Source organism: Armigeres subalbatus, unplaced genomic scaffold, assembly GCF_024139115.2.
Source record: "Armigeres subalbatus isolate Guangzhou_Male unplaced genomic scaffold, GZ_Asu_2 Contig937, whole genome shotgun sequence".
Taxonomy (NCBI): domain Eukaryota; kingdom Metazoa; phylum Arthropoda; class Insecta; order Diptera; family Culicidae; genus Armigeres; species Armigeres subalbatus.
In genome coordinates, this window is record NW_026943741.1 from 410798 (window position 1) to 428493 (window position 17696).

At 38.5% G+C, this 17696-nt stretch overlaps 1 long non-coding RNA gene across 1 annotated transcript in view; it reads right to left on the reverse strand.

Moving 5' to 3' along the window:
• Window positions 1-16985, reverse strand: part of LOC134204866 (uncharacterized) — a 234955-nt gene extending 217970 nt beyond the window's left edge. Inside the window, exon 1 of the long non-coding RNA XR_009977997.1 lies at window positions 15429-16985. This is a non-coding gene — a long non-coding RNA (uncharacterized LOC134204866). The remainder of the gene's footprint in view (window positions 1-15428) is intronic.
• Between the last annotated feature and the right edge of the window lie 711 nt (window positions 16986-17696).

Below are 17696 nucleotides of genomic sequence, written 5' to 3' on the forward strand. Positions count from 1 at the left end.
GATGCAAGGCATTTTTCATAACACATTATTGTTCTATGTGACTATGTCTCATCACTATTTTAATATTATCTATTTTTTGCAATTTGCAATTATTATGAAATTCAATAGTGATCAACAGCGTTTTAGTCTCTGTCGGATGCAACTTGTTGCAAGAAAATCGGTTAAGAGTTTCTATGTGAAAATTTGGCTAATGTTTTTATGGCATTTTGTGCACACACACACGCACACACATACACACACACACGCACACACGGACAGACAGACATTTGTTCAGCTCATCGAGCTGAGTCGAATGGTATATAACACTATGGGTCTCCGGGACTTCTATCAAAAGTTCGATTTTGGAGTGAAATGATAGCCTTTCGGTACAACTTAGTTGTACGAGAAAGGCAAAAAAAAAATCTAACAAAAACTTTTTCTTGACGGAATTGATTTTTTCAGTGTCTTTAAGGGGTGGATTTAACATATGAATACATATATACTCATATTAAGTATTCCTGTACAGTCAGGCAGAGTACAATGTTTTGGTCGTAGCTGGTCGCAACTAAAGAAGCTAATAATGGAATATAATATTTTTTTAAAGATATAAACCCCTTTTTAATATTACTCTTAATTTAAAAATAAACTATATTTAGTGACTAAATTAGACAATGTATCATAAAAATAGATTTGCTTGGGGTTCTATAACGAGGGCTTTCATTGGTTTAGTTTCAGATGAAAATACACTGAAAATAATTCCGACAAGAAAAGTTTTTGTTAGAAAAACTTTTCTCCTTAAGAGTGCCCAGCTTGCGATGTATGGACGGTTGGTAGGAACATAATCACCTATCTTGAGACAAAATTTCATTTAAATAAAAAGGGCGTTTTTCGCAAATCGACTTTAAAATTTTTAAACTGATTTTTCAGTGTAGGGCTCAATTTGGATTGTTTCCGATATTTTCACTAGAAAGTTTGACTGATTTTGCGATGGTCACCCATACAACACTTTTTTGTGGGATGCGCCGTTTTTCTATTATATCCATTTGAAAATATTAGCAAAAAAATTTCAGCTCTTTTCAAATGATAGTCTAGATTAAATTTGGAAAAACATTTTTGTTTTCATTTCGGATCATCTGGTGATTTTTCATTTCTCATTTTTCATTTGTTACTTCTTACTATTCACTCCTCACTTCGCACTTCTCACGTCTCACTTTTCACTTCTCACTGCTCACATCGGCCCATAGGGGAAAGAAATGGCAGAAATGACGCTTAACTTTTAAAAAGAACATATGTCACTTTTTTTTCATGAATTAATTTGTGTACTGCAATCAAAAGCTATCATATTGGTCTGTTGATCGCAATATTAAAATTCATTCATGAAAATATGTTTCTTAGGTCATTTTGAAAAAACAAACGAGAATTTTCAGTGTATACATGAAATCTTAAAATAGGTACTTTTTAACTCATTAATGGGTTTCTATGTTTCTTTGTGAAGTTTTTTCTTCCGTGTAAGCTGTGTATTCTATGCTGTCAGTGTGCCGGTTTCGAATAAATTGTGTCTTGGGAGAACATAACCTAGAAAATCGATAGCTTATTTGTTACGAAATAATGATGTCTCATAACTCTTTGAATATTTACTATTTTTTGAGACGTGCCATCATTATGAAATTCAATAGCGAACAAGAAGAAAACATTCCCCATCGAATGCAACTTGTTGTAGCAAAATCGATTCAGGTTTAGTACTAGAAAAATTGGTTAATGTTTCAATGTGCACACACATACGCACACACACACACGGACACACACACGGACAGACAGACATTTGCTCAGTTTGTCGAGCTGAATCGAATGGTATATAATACTATGGGTCTACAAGCGCTCTATAAAAAGAACGTTTTGGGAGTGAAATGAAAGCCTTTCTGGTACAACTTTGTTGTACGAGAAAGGCAAAAAGCAAAAGATATTTTAGTTACTAGATAAAGATTGTCGCTACTGTTCCCTTTGTTCTGCTGTCCGAAACATGTGTGGTACATACCTGTCAAATAGTATGGATTTTCCTTCTTTGACATTTAGCTCCCCTATCCTCGCCAGCAAAAGATGTTCCGGACAGCGACGACAGCGACAATCTTTATCTAGTAACTAAAATATCTTTTCAAAAAGCAAAACAAAACAAAATTGCAGTTTTGTCAATCATACACTATAAAATCCGACCAATCTATGGTGACTTATGTGCAGCATACAGGTATATGTATTAATTATTCATTTTCACAGGAAATTTGGATGAATTGAGCTATAATGTATAGCACACTTATTACGTGTCATGATGCAAGTCAGTGGAAAAAAAATATAGAATGTAGGTAATTAACTTTGTACTAGCTATTAATATCGAACATAGATTCAAGTTATTCTGGTAGTGATTACCTCCGCTTTTTTCCAATATCTACAAATTTTCATGTCAATACATTTCACGTGAAAACAGTAGGCGAGTTGTCACCGGCGCAACTTCTCAAGTTTTGTACTCAATCGATGATAAAAACAGAATTTTCATTCAAACATTAATCTTTACTAATATCAGCTAATTGTCAACAGTCCCGTTATATCTTCTATTTGGCGTTATGATTTCATGGTAATAAGGAAAATGGTTCAGAATATAATGGTAAATGCTTTAAATGCGGTTCAGAGGTGAGGACTTAAGCCGAGGCCTTATTCGCACATTGTTCATTGTTCCGTGTACTATGAAGCTCTGGCCATCCAGAAGATGCTCTCTGAAGAACCATAACTCGAGCACGACGCTACGCCAAACGTAATGACTCCAAATACCCGAATGAGCAGCTGAAATACCTCAAACCAAAATCCCAACCCGTCCATCCTCAAATTACGCAATCTAACTTTGAGTCGCCACTAGTATCTTGGTCTTTGCCCTTTGGGGGAAAACTAACTGTAAATAATAATGATATCAATTGTATATATCATAAATAATCTCGACTCCGTTAAGTGTTATACACGCCAAATAAATGCAATAGATAAAAAAATGCTTCACATCAAGTTATGATTTTCAAACGATTCTTAATCGCTGGCGAGTTTTAATCACTTGATAATTTAAAACTAAGATCGCGGGTAAGTTTTGATCACCCTTGATTTTTTTGAAAATTTGGTTTTTCCCATCCCTGACTTGTAGCTTGCTTCTCGTCGTTCAATCCGTTTTGAACCTTATGGTGGCTGGCTGAATGTAGGTAAGCACTCGTCGCATATCCAAAATAAGTTGTCCTTCTCCAAATATATTTGTAGATCGTAAGAAAAGATACTTTAGTTACAAGATAAAGATTGTCGCTGTATTCGCTGTCCGGAACATTTTTTGCAGGCGAGGATAGGGTGCTAAATTTCAATGAAGGAAAGATACATAGGATTTGCCAGTTCGGTACCCAACATGTTTCGGACAGCAGAACAAAGCTGCCGTAATCTAAAAAAGTGACGTATACGCCATTTTCCAAAAATGGTGTTAACTATAGATAGTGGAATATATAGATGAGCGAAGATAAATCCCCTGTCTCCAAACGAACTGTCAAACGTGTCTCCAAACGAGCATGACGTCACGATTTCAATGGAAACGTTAAGGGCTGTGACGTCATATGCGCGTGTGCACGGGCAAAAAAATCGACTCAGCCATGCTTTCGCTCATCTATAGATTCTACTATCTATTCGCTTTGACGCAGCCGCGCTGTTGCCATCTAGCGGCGACGGACGTGTGCGTGAAATCACTGTTTTTCAACATGGTGAAGTATAGGAAGTATATTTTAAAATGCTGTTAAAATGTTATTAACAGTGATATGTTGAACACTTTTAAATGTATAGGGTTATAATTTTGAAAAACTACATGTTAGGCTCCTTATCTACACATGTTTTTTTGATCAAAATAATTCAACTTTCGTGTTACCTATATAAAAGTAAATTAAATTCTAACCCAAAAAAATGAACAACTTTTGGCTAAAACGTGTTTTAACGCTTTAATAACCATTTTAAAATTGACGTCCTATATCCCTTGCTGGGTGAAATAAAAAAGCATCAGCCGACCCCCATTTTGTTTTCTCGCTTTCGTCAGGGCCAATAGTGTTAACGAGTACTAGGGCAAATGATCCGATAGTCGTGGATTTACCTATAGTTGCGGTAGCGTTGTTTTCACAAAATCTACGTATTTAACGCAGCAACCCATATAGTCAATCAAACTATTGTCCTGTCATTAGATAAAATAACGGAAAACGGTTTGGATTTCCCTCAAAATCGGTAAATTATCACTGAAATACATTATCTTTTTCTCGTCTTCGCTCCAATAGTAGCGGTAGTGTTCCCATAGTTGCGAGTCCCATATAAAAGCAATGGGATTCCCAACTATAGGAATATGAATTAAAAAATATCTATTGGAACTATTGGAACACTGCACCAATAATTGGATGTATCATTTTAGGCAACAACGATGGAAGGTGCTGCAATTGCAAAACTTTTCTTTTGAAGCATAATTAATGACTATTCGTTTGCATATTTGAGGTAGGTGAAATGAAGTATAGGCTTGGTATAAACCGACAAATAGTGGGAGAACGTGCTTAGTTCCTCCACTATTGGGTCTTTTACCCTACTCATCGAGCTCTTTAACAGAAAAATGGAAAACATGCATGTTGTAAAATGGCTGTTACGTCACTTTTCCAGATTACGGCAAAAAGAGAACCTAAGCAACAATCTTTATCTTGTAACTAAAATATCTTTTATCGTAAGTATTCATTGAAGTGCATTCCAAATGGTACTTTCTCGAAAGGCAACAATCGCATTTTAATTTGTTCGTCCGAGGTTGTCTGCATTTCGTACATCCCCAGTAGTTAATTGTTTGGGCAAGTTTGATAGCATCAAAAAACAGCAAGAGAGGTTTCACAACAATAACAATGGACGTACTGTAGATCACCTGTAGCACACAAATTATTATACGATTTTTAAACGAACACCCTTCCGAATTCTAAGCATTCACATTCGTGCCTACTTAACAATTCAAGACAAAATTTTCAAAACGACTTATCTGCTTTTGTAAACAAAGATTCAAACGACGATTTGACGAATCTGATAGCTCTCCCACGCAAACCAACACTATCAACAGGTAGCGGAAACCTTCACCTACCTATTGATGGTGTTAGTTTGCGTGGGAGAGCTATTAGATTCGTCAAATCGTCGTTTGAATCTTTGTTTACAAAAGCAGATAAGTCGTTTTGAAAATTTTGTCTTGAATTGTTCTTTAATCAACATACACTAACATCGAAATTAATTTAGTAGCTTTTTTCGGTGATAATTATACTACTCAAAGCGAAAGGGAGTAGATGAAAGTAATGAAGATACAGATTCGATTGACTGACACCGCAAGCGGGCGGCAAGTGTGAAATGAGTAGAAACTGAAGATTAGCAAAGGGTTATATTAGAGAATAAGCATTGTTGAAATCGCTGTTATTCTGCCTAATAAGGGTATGCGATAAGACACTTTTTCCCAACGAAACGAAACGAAACGTGTTGATTCGAATTGGAACGAAACGAAATATATATTTACTTTCGTGACTTCGAAACGATACGAAATCAACGTCCATTTAATTCGAAATTTTTCGAAACGAAACGAAATTTTAATTTTTTCGACCGGGAAATTTATAGAATTGATTTTACTTTATGTACGCGATTCTGATTTCATCCTCTCAAAGTCAAATAATTACTTTGCGACCAATTGAGTTATAGTAACACAAGAAGCAGTCTGTGATAAATCGCCGTTTACTATTGCTGATAAGGCAATACCCCAGCATTTGTGCCGCTTTCAAAGCAACTCATCGCGGAGTGGGTTCTCCCGAATCTGATCAATTTTATATCAGTTCAGCTTTATATCTGTTTGTATTTATATAAAATATGGGAATTGTGGGATTTTTTTGTATTCTGATTCAAAATCTATAGACTATAGTATACTATAGTATACGCAAATAGATTTTTTTTAATAATATACATTTGCTCGATAGACGAATCATCTGCATCTTCCTAAAATGCTCAAAGATATTTCTTTCAGATTGTATTTTAGAAATATGATCACAATGTTTTTACGACTGCAGTTTGCCAGGTATGAAGACATAATTTTCATTTCTCATACAAAAACTTATTATTTCCTTCCAAATTCAACCTTTTTATAGGAGGCTTGGAGACCCATAGTCTTATATACAATCAACCAATTAACCTTTTGTCTGTGCTCTGGGGTCAATATGACCCCAGGCCACTTTGAGTGGCTGCCATTTTTTTAGTTTTCAACCGATTCTTCTAATTTTTGGTAGTTTGGTAAAACTCGCCGAGATCTGTCTCCTATGTGCAAATTCGCTTGAAAAATCTTGAAAATATGCGCTACAGTGTCCTTTTTTCAAAAAACTTACGTTGTCTGTGCTCTGGGGTCAAATTGACCCCAAATTGAAATTGCTATAACTGTTTTAATGTTTGGCCAATTTTGGATTTTTGGGGCTGTTTCGAAAGATAATTTAATCATCTTTCAGGTCGTTACCAAAGATTGACTATAGGTGGGCGGGTACATCACGGGGAGGGGTTTTCGTAAAAAAGGGTACAAAAACAGTGATTTTTCACGCTTATTTTATTATATCTGAAAATCCTACCCATTTTGAACTGCACCTTTTCAAAAAGGTTATGCAGGAAGGCGTCTGCTTTGACATGAGGTATTGATTAGTTTAGCGCTTGGTCGCTAGGTGGCGGTATATTTGAATTCATTATTTTACACTACTCAAGTAACTCCGATATATGGAATTTTCCTCATTGTAAATATTCTTATCGCACAATTTTGAAATTTGTAAAGATGACGTCTGTTACAAAATTCGTCTGATGGTAATAGACTGTCATTTGACGGAATAAATAATAAGGAAATTTACAAATAGGCGGCGCTAGTGTACTTGCAATATTCTTGCATATATGAAATATTGCTTTAGCTTGAGATCCCTCATACCTACACCAAAGTTGTATTCGGCAACATTGTTCAGGATGTCTAGCACTACAAAGCGGTGCTCAATATAATGAGCACTTTTCTCATTTTTTAATTTATGCGATAAGAATATTTACACTGAGGAGAATTCTATATATCGGAATATCTTGAGTAGTCTAAAATAATGAATTCAAATATACCACCACCTGGCGGCCGAGTTCTAAACTTATCATCGCCTCATGCCAAAGCACATGCCTTCCTGCATAGCCTTTTTAAAAAAGTTCCAGTTCAAAATGGGTAGGATTTTCGGATATAAGTAAAATAATCATGAAAAATCACTGTTTTTCTACCATTGTTTACTAAAACCCCTCCCCGCGATGTACCCGCCCACCTATAGTCAATCTTTGGTAACGATCTGAAAGATGATTAAATTATCTTTCGAAACAGCCCAAAAAATCCAAAATTGGCCAAACATTAAAAAAGTTATAGCATTTTCAATTTGGGGTCAATTTGACCCCAGAGCACAGACAACGTAAGTTTTTTTTAGCACAGACAGAAGGTTAACAATCAACGAATCAAGCTATTGTCTGTTTGTCCTTGTATACGTAGCTGTGCATAAGAGTCATGCAAAAATTGTTGTCAAACTTTCATCCTCAACCGACTTCAATTGAGTGCAAGAAGCAGCTGCTATGGACAGTATGAGCCGGTCACGCCCTTACAGTCAATTTAGGATTAGGAGAGAAAAATTAGTTTGATACTCATTATTATAAGATTATAAGAGGAATGCTCTGCATCTCCGTGAGCGCCACGGGAAAGGAATCTTTGGTTTGTTGAAAAGGTAAGCGGTCGTACACTTATTACGTAAGCAATTTTTCTGGGTTTTTTGACCCCCCCCCTCCCCGCATGTAAGATTTTTTTTCATACATTTTTTTTTATTTATATGGCGCGTAAGATATTGACCAACCCCCACCCCCACCCCCCATAAGTGCTTACGTTATATGTGTACGGCCCCAAATTCATATGAAGCCATCTTGATAAGCGACTTAATATTTATTGTAAACGAAGTTATTTTGAAAACTCGGAGACGAAAACCGTGTTTCAAATCAATCCAACGCAAAATCATGGGGTGCGTTTAATGTTTTCCTTAGGGCCGTCTTAATTCTTAAGCGGTGCTTATTCATGCGCGTACACCTGGTTTGAAGCATAAAAGGTGAAGGAGCTGGCCTTCAATAAAAAAAATGAGGCGCTCTAAAAATATTTCACAAGGGCCTCAGGAATTCACGCCACGACTTTGCCTTTTTGACAAAGTTGTACTGATCTGATTCATATATGATTACATTTACACTCTGAGCCTGACGTCTTAAATATTGAGTCGGATCACATTTGAAAAAAAAGGGATGTAATAGTTGAAGATATTTTTCGTTTTCTTTTGGATATTTCTAACAAAATAGCGAAGACGTTTTATAGAAGAAAACTTAATACGTATTTTTCGAGTAAGAATGGGATTATGTAGTAAGCGCTAATAGAAACAAAATTTCAACATTAAGTTTTGAAAATAGCTTTATGATTTTATTCAGCAGCGCAGCCAAAATAATACACGACCGTACGAGACAGTATGGTTTAAGTTTAAATTTATTTTATTTATTTATTTATTTAATAATCATTATAGTAACATAAATAACCTTTAAAGGTTTTCAAAGTATATTATACCATAACTATAACTAATTGCAGAATGCCATTGTACTCTAACTACGGTTGAAAAATGATGTAATTATATTTTGAAACGAATGAAAATGTCTTTCAAGCCTACAATTTGACGGTAACTCGTTCCATAATTTGACCGCGCGGTGACGAAATGAATCCTTCAAGTAATTTGTGTAGTATCTCGAAACAATCAGTGACGGTGTTCTTGCTGAACGCGTATAAGTGAAAAAGTTTTCGAGATATTTAGGAGGGTTACTAAGTATTTCAGTCCACTTTTACCATCGGGGCATCTCGCACACACATACGTTTTGTACGGAAAATAATAGATTAGGTTTTCTTGGTGTTTAGTGTTAGTCCAAAATTTTTCACACCATCTGACCACATTATTAATGTCGATGTTCATTTTCCTAACTATTTTCGGAAGATCACTATGTTTGCCCGAAATAAACTGGCAATCATCAGCGTATAAATGGAACTTACAAAATGATAGTGCAAGGGGTAGATCATTTATGTACATTGAGAATAGCAGGGGACCCAGTATAGACCCTTGAGGTACACCACATGATACCGACATTTTCTTAAACCATTTGTTGTTAAATTCAACGAATTGGTGTCTTTCTGTTAAGTAGGAAAATATTAGGTTTACTGAAGGTTGATCCAGTTTAAAGTTTTGAAAAAGCTTATCACAAAGTAAGTGATGTTTAATTGAGTCAAATGCCTTACTAAAGTCTAATAACACCATTAAAGTTGCCAATTTGTTATCAAGCGCCTCTCGAATATTATTTTCAATACTAAACAAGTTTTGCGATATCCTGATTGAAGTGTACATAGCAAATTATGTTGCGTTAAATATTCATTAAGCTGATTAGAGAGAATGGATTCAAATATTTTCGATAAAGCGCAAAGAATACTTATAGGTCGATAGTCTTTCTCTGATACAGGATTGTCCGTTTTTTGTATTGGTATTACCTTTGCAGTTTTGCAATCGCTAGGAAATTCAGAGCTAGTTAGGCTAAAATTGGAAATATCGGTAATGTAGACAAAATAAAACAAGCAAATACATTTTCAAGCTTTTTAAAGGAAAATTGTCATCTCCAAATCACATGAACCTATGGCAAAATGGCCTAGAACCTCACCATTCGTTACATATTAAAATGAAAAACGAGATTGGGGTACTAAGTCATTCAGTGAGTCATTGAATGTATGTGGCACACAGTGTGAAGTGAAATAGCGATTTAGAGTTTCAGCACAGACATCTCCTCCACATGCTTTTGAATGTGTTTGTTTAAGTCAGTGGTTCTCAACCTGGGGTACATGTACCCCTGGGGGTACCTTCGCTGGCCCTAGGGGGTACCTCGGACAAAAATGCGTAATGGCGGACGTAATAAATTCCAATCGAAACTTATTGATGAAGTTTTGATAATTGTGTTTGTTTGATAATTTTTTATTTCAAAACTATGTCTTGCACATAATATGCATGGCCATCAGTCAATCCAAACCAATTGAATCCTGCCCAGCTCAACCACCACAGCGTATGAAGGCCTGCGGAACAAAAGATCAAACGTACAAAACGTCGAAAAATCTTCAATGCAATCTACCTGATCTACACAAAATGTTGAATAATATGTTAGGAATATGCTTTTGAACTGAAATCTAGAATCTAATGGTTCGGGAGCCTCCGTTTGAGAGGCATGAAGGCTTTTTCCAGAGAAGATTCATTTCAAGAAAGTCGGAAGCCTTCTTACAAAAAGCTCGGAAGCCTCCTTTCAAGAGGCTCGGAAGCCTCCTTTCAAGAGGCTCGGAAGCCTCCTTTCAAGAGGCTCGGAAGCCTCCTTTCAAGAGGCTCGGAAGCCTCCTTTCAAGAGGCTCGGAAGCCTCCTTTCAAGAGGCTCGGAAGCCTCCTTTCAAGAGGCTCGGAAGCCTCCTTTCAAGAGGCTCTGAAGCCTCCTTTCAAGAGGCTCGGAAGCCTCGTTCTAAGAGGGTCGGAAGACTTATTTCAAAAAGCTCGGAAGGCTCCTTTCAAGAAAGTCGGAAGCCTTCTTACAAAAAGCTCGGAAGCCTCCTTTCAAGAGACTCGGAACGTTCTTTTCAAAAAGCTTGGAAAACTCCTTTCAAGATGCTCGGAAGCATCCTTTCAAGAGGCTTTGAAGCCTACTTTCAAGATAGTTGGAAGGTTCTTTTCAAAAGGCTCGATATCCTGCTTTCAAGAGGCTCGGAAGCCTCCTTTCAAGAGGTTCGGAAGCCTCCTTTCAAGAGGCTCGGAAGCCTCCTTTCAAGAGGCTCGGAAGCCTCCTTTCAAGAGGCTCGGAAGCCTCCTTTCAAGAGGCTCGGAAGCCTCCTTTCAAGAGGCTCGGAAGCCTCCTTTCAAGAGGCCTGGAAGCCTCCTTTCAAGAGGCCTGGAAGCCTCCTTTCAAGAGGCCTGGAAGCCTCCTTTCAAAAGGCCTGGAAGCCTCCTTTCAAGAGGCTCGGAAGCCTCCTTTCAAGAGGCTCGGAAGCCTCCTTTCAAGAGGCTCGGAAGCCTCCTTTCAAGAGGCTCGGAAGCCTCCTTTCAAGAGGCTCGGAAGCCTCCTTTCAAGAGGCTCGGAAGCCTTCTTCCAAGAAGACCGGAAGACTCCTTGAGGCCTTCCTTCAAGAAGCTTGGAATTCTTCGTTCAAAAGGCTTAGAAGTATACTTTCAATGGGCTAAGAAGCGCCCTTTCAAGACGCAAGAGAAGCCTCCTTTTAAGGGACTTGAAAGCCGTTATTGGAGAGGCTCGAAAGCCTCTCTAGACGCTTAGAAGTATCTTATTAGGAGGTGAGGAAGCCTACTTTCAAGAGATCCAGAAGCTCCTTTCAAGAGCCTCAACCTCCTACCGGAAGCCTACTTGCAAGAAGCCCGGAAGACTTCTTTTAAGAGGCTCGAAAACCTACTTTCAAATGAAACGGAAGTCTCCCTTCAAGAAGCTCAAAATTCTTCTTTCATGATGCTTGGATGCATTCTTCCAAGAGGCTCAGAAGCGTCCTGTCAAGATGCAAAGGAAGCTTCCTTTTAAGAGGCTCGAAAGCCGCCATTCAAGAGGCTTGGAAGCCTCTTGTCAGAAGGTGCGGAAGCCTACTTTTAAGAGATTTAGAAGCTTCTTTCAAAAGGTTCGGAAGGCACCATTCAAAGGGCTCGGAATTATTCTTTCAAAGGCTTGGAAGCCTACTTTCAAGAGGGGGTACCTCAATTAATGCGAAAGGTTGGAGGGGTACCTCTCAAGAAAAAGGTTGAGAACCACTGGTTTAAGTCCAAGCTTTTTAATATTTTTCCAAAGTTGTTTTTGAAGGTAGGTCCGCCGTTATATTAAATGCAAAATATTCACGTTTTGCCCGTTTAATTTCGCGTTTTGCCAAGTTTCTCAATTTTTTGAAGTTATTCCATTTTTTAGCATCAGTTTTGTCACGTTTCCAACACTCGTAGGCACCGGAACGTTTTTTAAAAATTCGTGTGTTTTCGTTGTTTTGTTTCGAAATTCCGCGGAATTCCGTTAAATTTCGTTAAAAGTTTTTTCTAGCGAATTTTTTGTAATTTTACGAAACGAAACGAAATCAATAAATAGGATTTCGCCATGCTCAAATTCCGCGGAATTTCGTTTCGAACCATCTAAAACGAAATTTTTCGAAATACCGCATATGCTTACTGCCTAACGTCCACCCAGGAACGGCTTGGATAGTGACGTGGTGATCACTGTACCAAGACAGGCCTGTCTTATATTTCTACTAATATTTTCTAATATTTCTACCGGAAACTTCGGCGCTATAAATTGCAAGATACTGAACCTTTGCTCAGATATCACCCATTCCCCCCTTTCTCTAGAAGAGGAAGAGTTATCTAGAGAACTTTACCCGTCCACGCCCTAGAATTATTATTCCCCTTGGATACAGTTGATACAGCGCAACAACCAGCTGCATTGAAATCAACATTGACACGTAACAGAGGCTGAATCCTCTAGAACAGTCTTCGTCTACCTGGTATTAGAAAAACATGATTACCTTATATATGAGTCATGTGTAATTTACTTTACATTTATCCACTCGTTCACGCTACCCAATGGATTCATCTTGATCTCCATACTGGAATTAGTTTTCTAAGTTCGTTGTTTTGAAAATAGTTACATAAAAAATTGTAAGAAAGGACAACAAGAAATGGGTGATTAGAGCTCAATGTTATGCCGATATTCGGAAATACCAAAGCAATCAAAAATCAGATCTCTGAACAAAAACAAATTCGGGCCTCACAGGAAAAAGCAAAAGTATGATGGAACTTAAGTACAGATGTATGCTCAAAATTAAAAATAACTCACCTTTTTGTTCAAATCGAAACTATATTTTGTTTAGATCAAGTATCTAAAAAGAAATGACCCAAAACAATGAAAAAATGAAAAACCAATTTTGATTTTTCAGGGAACCAGAGATGGAAGCTAGTTCAAAATTAAACTAAGTCAACACAAGATCGTATATGATGTCACATAAGATGCTAAAGTAGAGGCCATGTAGGTACTTTCCCATACAATATGTACGTATATCGTCTCCACTTTAGCATCTTATGTGCATCATATATGATTTTGTGTCGACAGGGGAATTATTAAATGGAAATGGTACATTCCCTTAGCCCTCAACAACCCAAACTTTTGTTTTCGCTCAAAATCACTATTTTGATTTCTAAAATCTATCTGAACACGTTTTGGGCAATTAAAATTTTCAATTCGCGATTTCATAAATTCCACATTTTGATTTTTTAGAATTTTGTTTTTCGAGTTTTTCATCCAATAAAATAATTTCTAGAATCTATTCATCTTTTTTTTTCAACATATTTAGAGTTCATAAATTCTCATTCAAAGTCGACTTATTGCATTTTCAGGGTAATTTTTTTTTCCGTGTTAATACTTGGATAAATAAGATTTGTTGTGGAAAAATTTAAAACTACAAATGTTTCACTCTTCAAAAGTATAAGAGCAAAAATACGGTGGAACGAAAAATTACTTTCAATATTTTTTTATTAATGTGTAGAATTTTGAAAATTAACTTTAAACCACATATAAACATGCATTGAGGTTTCTATTATTAATCGAAATCAGTTTTTTCGGAATATTATCAATTGAAAATTACAAAAAAAATCAAAGTACCCCGTCTAAAGGCGACCTTGGGCGGTAGAAGGCTAATTAGAAAAAAATCCATGCGTCGACACCGCAATGCTGTCAATCGTACACTCAACACAAACGACCCGTTTCGTCTGTAGACTTTTTGAAGCAATCTGTTTTATGCTATTCATCTCGATTGTAACCGATATGTTGCCTCTAAATATGTATAATTCGTTGACAGAAACCCTCTGAACGCTATCGTAACCGAAGTTACCGAAATAAAAATTTCGCTCTCATCTATATCGATCGAAAAACGAATCCCTTACATTGCTGAATGCAATCTGGTGAACAATTAGTGAAGTTACACCAACTGCAATACACAATGTCATTAGACGCTTCAGATCCACGATCGATCGGTTCGCATCGATGTGGGACAAGGCTATCGCTTAATTGGCGAAAATTGGTCACTTAAATTATCAAATTAAAAAATTTTGAGTGAAATCATGCACCAAATTGTAATCGTCGTCAACTTGCACATCATCCCTCGACTGCTTATTTTTACTTGCATTGCTAGATGCAGACAATTTGGATACCGAAATAATGATAGATTTTGCACAATTTCCAAAGGGAGCGAGCATAGAATGATCTTGATTACTGTTGTTTGATCTGTCCTAGCTATACGTTCACCAATACTGAAGAAGGAAAAAATTATTTAGTTGGACCCCTTCTTTAGAAAGATGCATAGAAATCTACAATGCCTCGGGAGATTTTAAAATTGGTAGTATGAAAAGTTTAACAATAGGAATTGTTTTGATAGAAAGTAAACCACAGAACAAAAAAGCCACAGTAAAGCAGAAACGGTAGCCAATAGACCACCGAGATTGCCATTTCCATTATTTCAGTAACTTTGAAAACCCTCCACCAAATATTTATACAATCACATTACAACATATATTGGCACATAAACGAATAGTTTTAATGCGAACCATTTCATCGAATGCGGTAATACTGTAATTGGTGCAACGCATACTAACATCAAACAATTCACAGAAGTTTAAGAGCATCATTATGTACGTATAGTTGCAAATCCATTTTTCCTCCATTTCCAAATCTCACATAATTTGAATAAATTTGAATACTTTACGCATCTAACAATCCGCCCATAATCGATGATGATCCAAATCAACCCCACATCATTGATGCAATCCCATGTTCACATATTACTTATTTTCCGCTCTCGTATCATCCTCCAGCACCATGATGAGCATTAATCGGTTCGGGTATTACGGCCTAATTGTCCTTAATTTCATCGAATAACCACCCGCCGCACCCGAACACACTGCAAGTGCGAGAAAAATGTCGGACCGGCTGTGGCTGCATCGCAAGCCAGTCAATTTAACCGCGACCACCGCAATCTCCGTCCATTGTTATCACAAACAAGCGCAGGCAACAATTCAAATCAACAAGCGGCGGCGAAAATTGCCCATTCCTTATTCAAACGAGACAGACCGCGCCGCGCCGTGCCGCACCTGAAGCTCGCAACAATGAACAGCGCAGGAAAACCGCAAACAAGACCCACCCCGATGGATTTGCGATTTTCAGATGATGGGCACCCACTCAAGTAGAGACATTAATTGATAATTATGCTCGATACGAACCTTCTTCGCTGGAATTTGCTCCGTTTCGCTGCTATTGTTTAATTGGACTTATGAAGAAATCCTTCACTTCAGTTAACGCCCAGATGGTGCGATGCGCCCGAAAGATTCCGAGGAATTCAGTTTCACTGGGGGCTATTGTTTTGCCCAATTTTAATTAATGCACTCGAGAGATGTTCTCATCAGTCCCAAATTAGGATCACTCAAGATAACGAGGAGAAAACCGCAGCACGCAAAAAAATGACAGTGAATGTGACAATAGCTCTATTGTTTCGCTGAATAAGACACGGATACCGGCAGATTGGGAAGCGAAAAGGGTTCCCTCGGCCTTGGGAATTAGAACACCCGCAGCGGGTTCGTTGATGAGGTGAAAGGCCAACTGCTGGGCGGTTCACATTCAGCTTCTTCTCACTTCCGCGGACAACGCTGAACTAGGGCAATGAGAGATTGTGTAAAACACAAAAGTAAACTTGCACGAACAAGTGCTGGAACAACATACTTCAAGCCGCAGAACTGAACCCGGACGGCTCACACGAAACACTTCTCTTTGATGTTGTTGCTGTTTGCAATTCACAATCTGGAGCAACTGTGGCTCCCTTGGTAACCGGGCTCAGCTCGCTGGACGAGGCGGGGCCCAGCGTGGGAGTTTTCTGCAGTAACAGGCTCCGAGTCACCGCAAACAACGACAGGATATCCCTGTATTGCTTGTTGTTTGTTCTCACTTCACTCTCGTAACCACAACAGAGCCGAACAATACACTTCCCTTGACCGCACTAAAACGCCAATTTTCGGTTCCGTTTTTTTTTCTCAAACTTGGTTCTTCTTTCTCCAAAATCCCAAACTTATGCACAGCAAACCGTACGACCAACCGGTGAACTCATCAAAGCGTAAAATCCACACGGAAGTACACCACAATCCATAATGCACTCCTGCTCAGACAGCGATGCTACATGTTTACGCTACAGCGGCTATTATTAGTCTACGCTGGACTCGAGCAGGTTCACTGTAAACAATCCACTGCCGCTGCACTCGCTCAAGTTACCACACATGGGTGCCCTTAGAGGGGAATCGATCAGCACGCGCCTTCACACGGATGCCCAGATCTGCCTTACCACCTACAAGTTGGTACGCAACGACTGCATCCAACGCAATGTACTTGTCTCACTTTCTTCCCGCGTTTCTAATCATTCCTCAACGCACTTGATTGTTTGAACTGCAGAAACTGGAGCAACACCCAAAATGTAGTGCTGTAGCAAACTGCACCGGACTCGTCCCAGCTTCCAAGAATCGCACCGCGCGCGCCACGCTCACCCAATCCCTCACTGAACTGCACCCGGACCACAGAACCATATAAACAAATTATAGGCCTTCTATTCCTGGCTGCTCCCCCTCGAGGCAGCCCACTACAACAGAAAACACACACCGAAGAGCAACCCGCGAACGTTGGATGAACCGTACGGATCAACAGCTAGCCGGCAACTGAAACCGAGAATCCACACGCGACGGGTCGGAACGTCTAACGGAGCTCCTCGCTGTATGATGATGGCTGCAGTTGATCGGCGGCGGAGTGGCATCACGCACCAGTCTGTTGCATGTTTTTCCTTTCTTATGCTGCCGCAGTGGCCCAGCAGCATGCCGCCTAGTCCAATAGCAGTATGCTGCCGCCGTGTGCCAACATACGCGAGAATGGGGAGCTGCAACATGCCGGGGAGAGTGCGCGATGTTGAGAGAGAAGTGGCTCTCTGGCTCTCGGTGGGTGGGTGTGTAGCATCACGTGGGGTGGTTTGTTTTGATTCAGAAGAAGCGAGAAGTGTATCGTAGGGGAGATTGGTGTATTTGAATGTGACTGCGTGGCGATGATAAAGATCGAATTATAATTTATTTCGATTTCAAGAACGGCTACGCAGTCTTGAAAGATTGAATTGCCTTCCTCGTATAAAAAGTACCTGTACGTAAAGGCAATATGTTCGCTCCAAAAGCAAACTTCTTGTAGAAGGCCCGGCATTGCTGGTTTGGATGAATCTTTTGTTCTCATCAACTACGCATCGCAGCGATATGATCTCTAAGGCAGAGTAAAACAAAAAAAATCAATATTTTTCGCATTTCAGTTTTTACGGATGAAATCAGAAAAGTTTTTATTGTATGCCATTTAGACTAGGGTGGGTGTACCAATTGTCGCCATACAGAAGAACAACATTTTTTTTTTAAATAAGTAAAATGCATTTGGGGATCAAGCATCAAGCAAAAGGTTTTACTTCCTGCTCTTTAGAA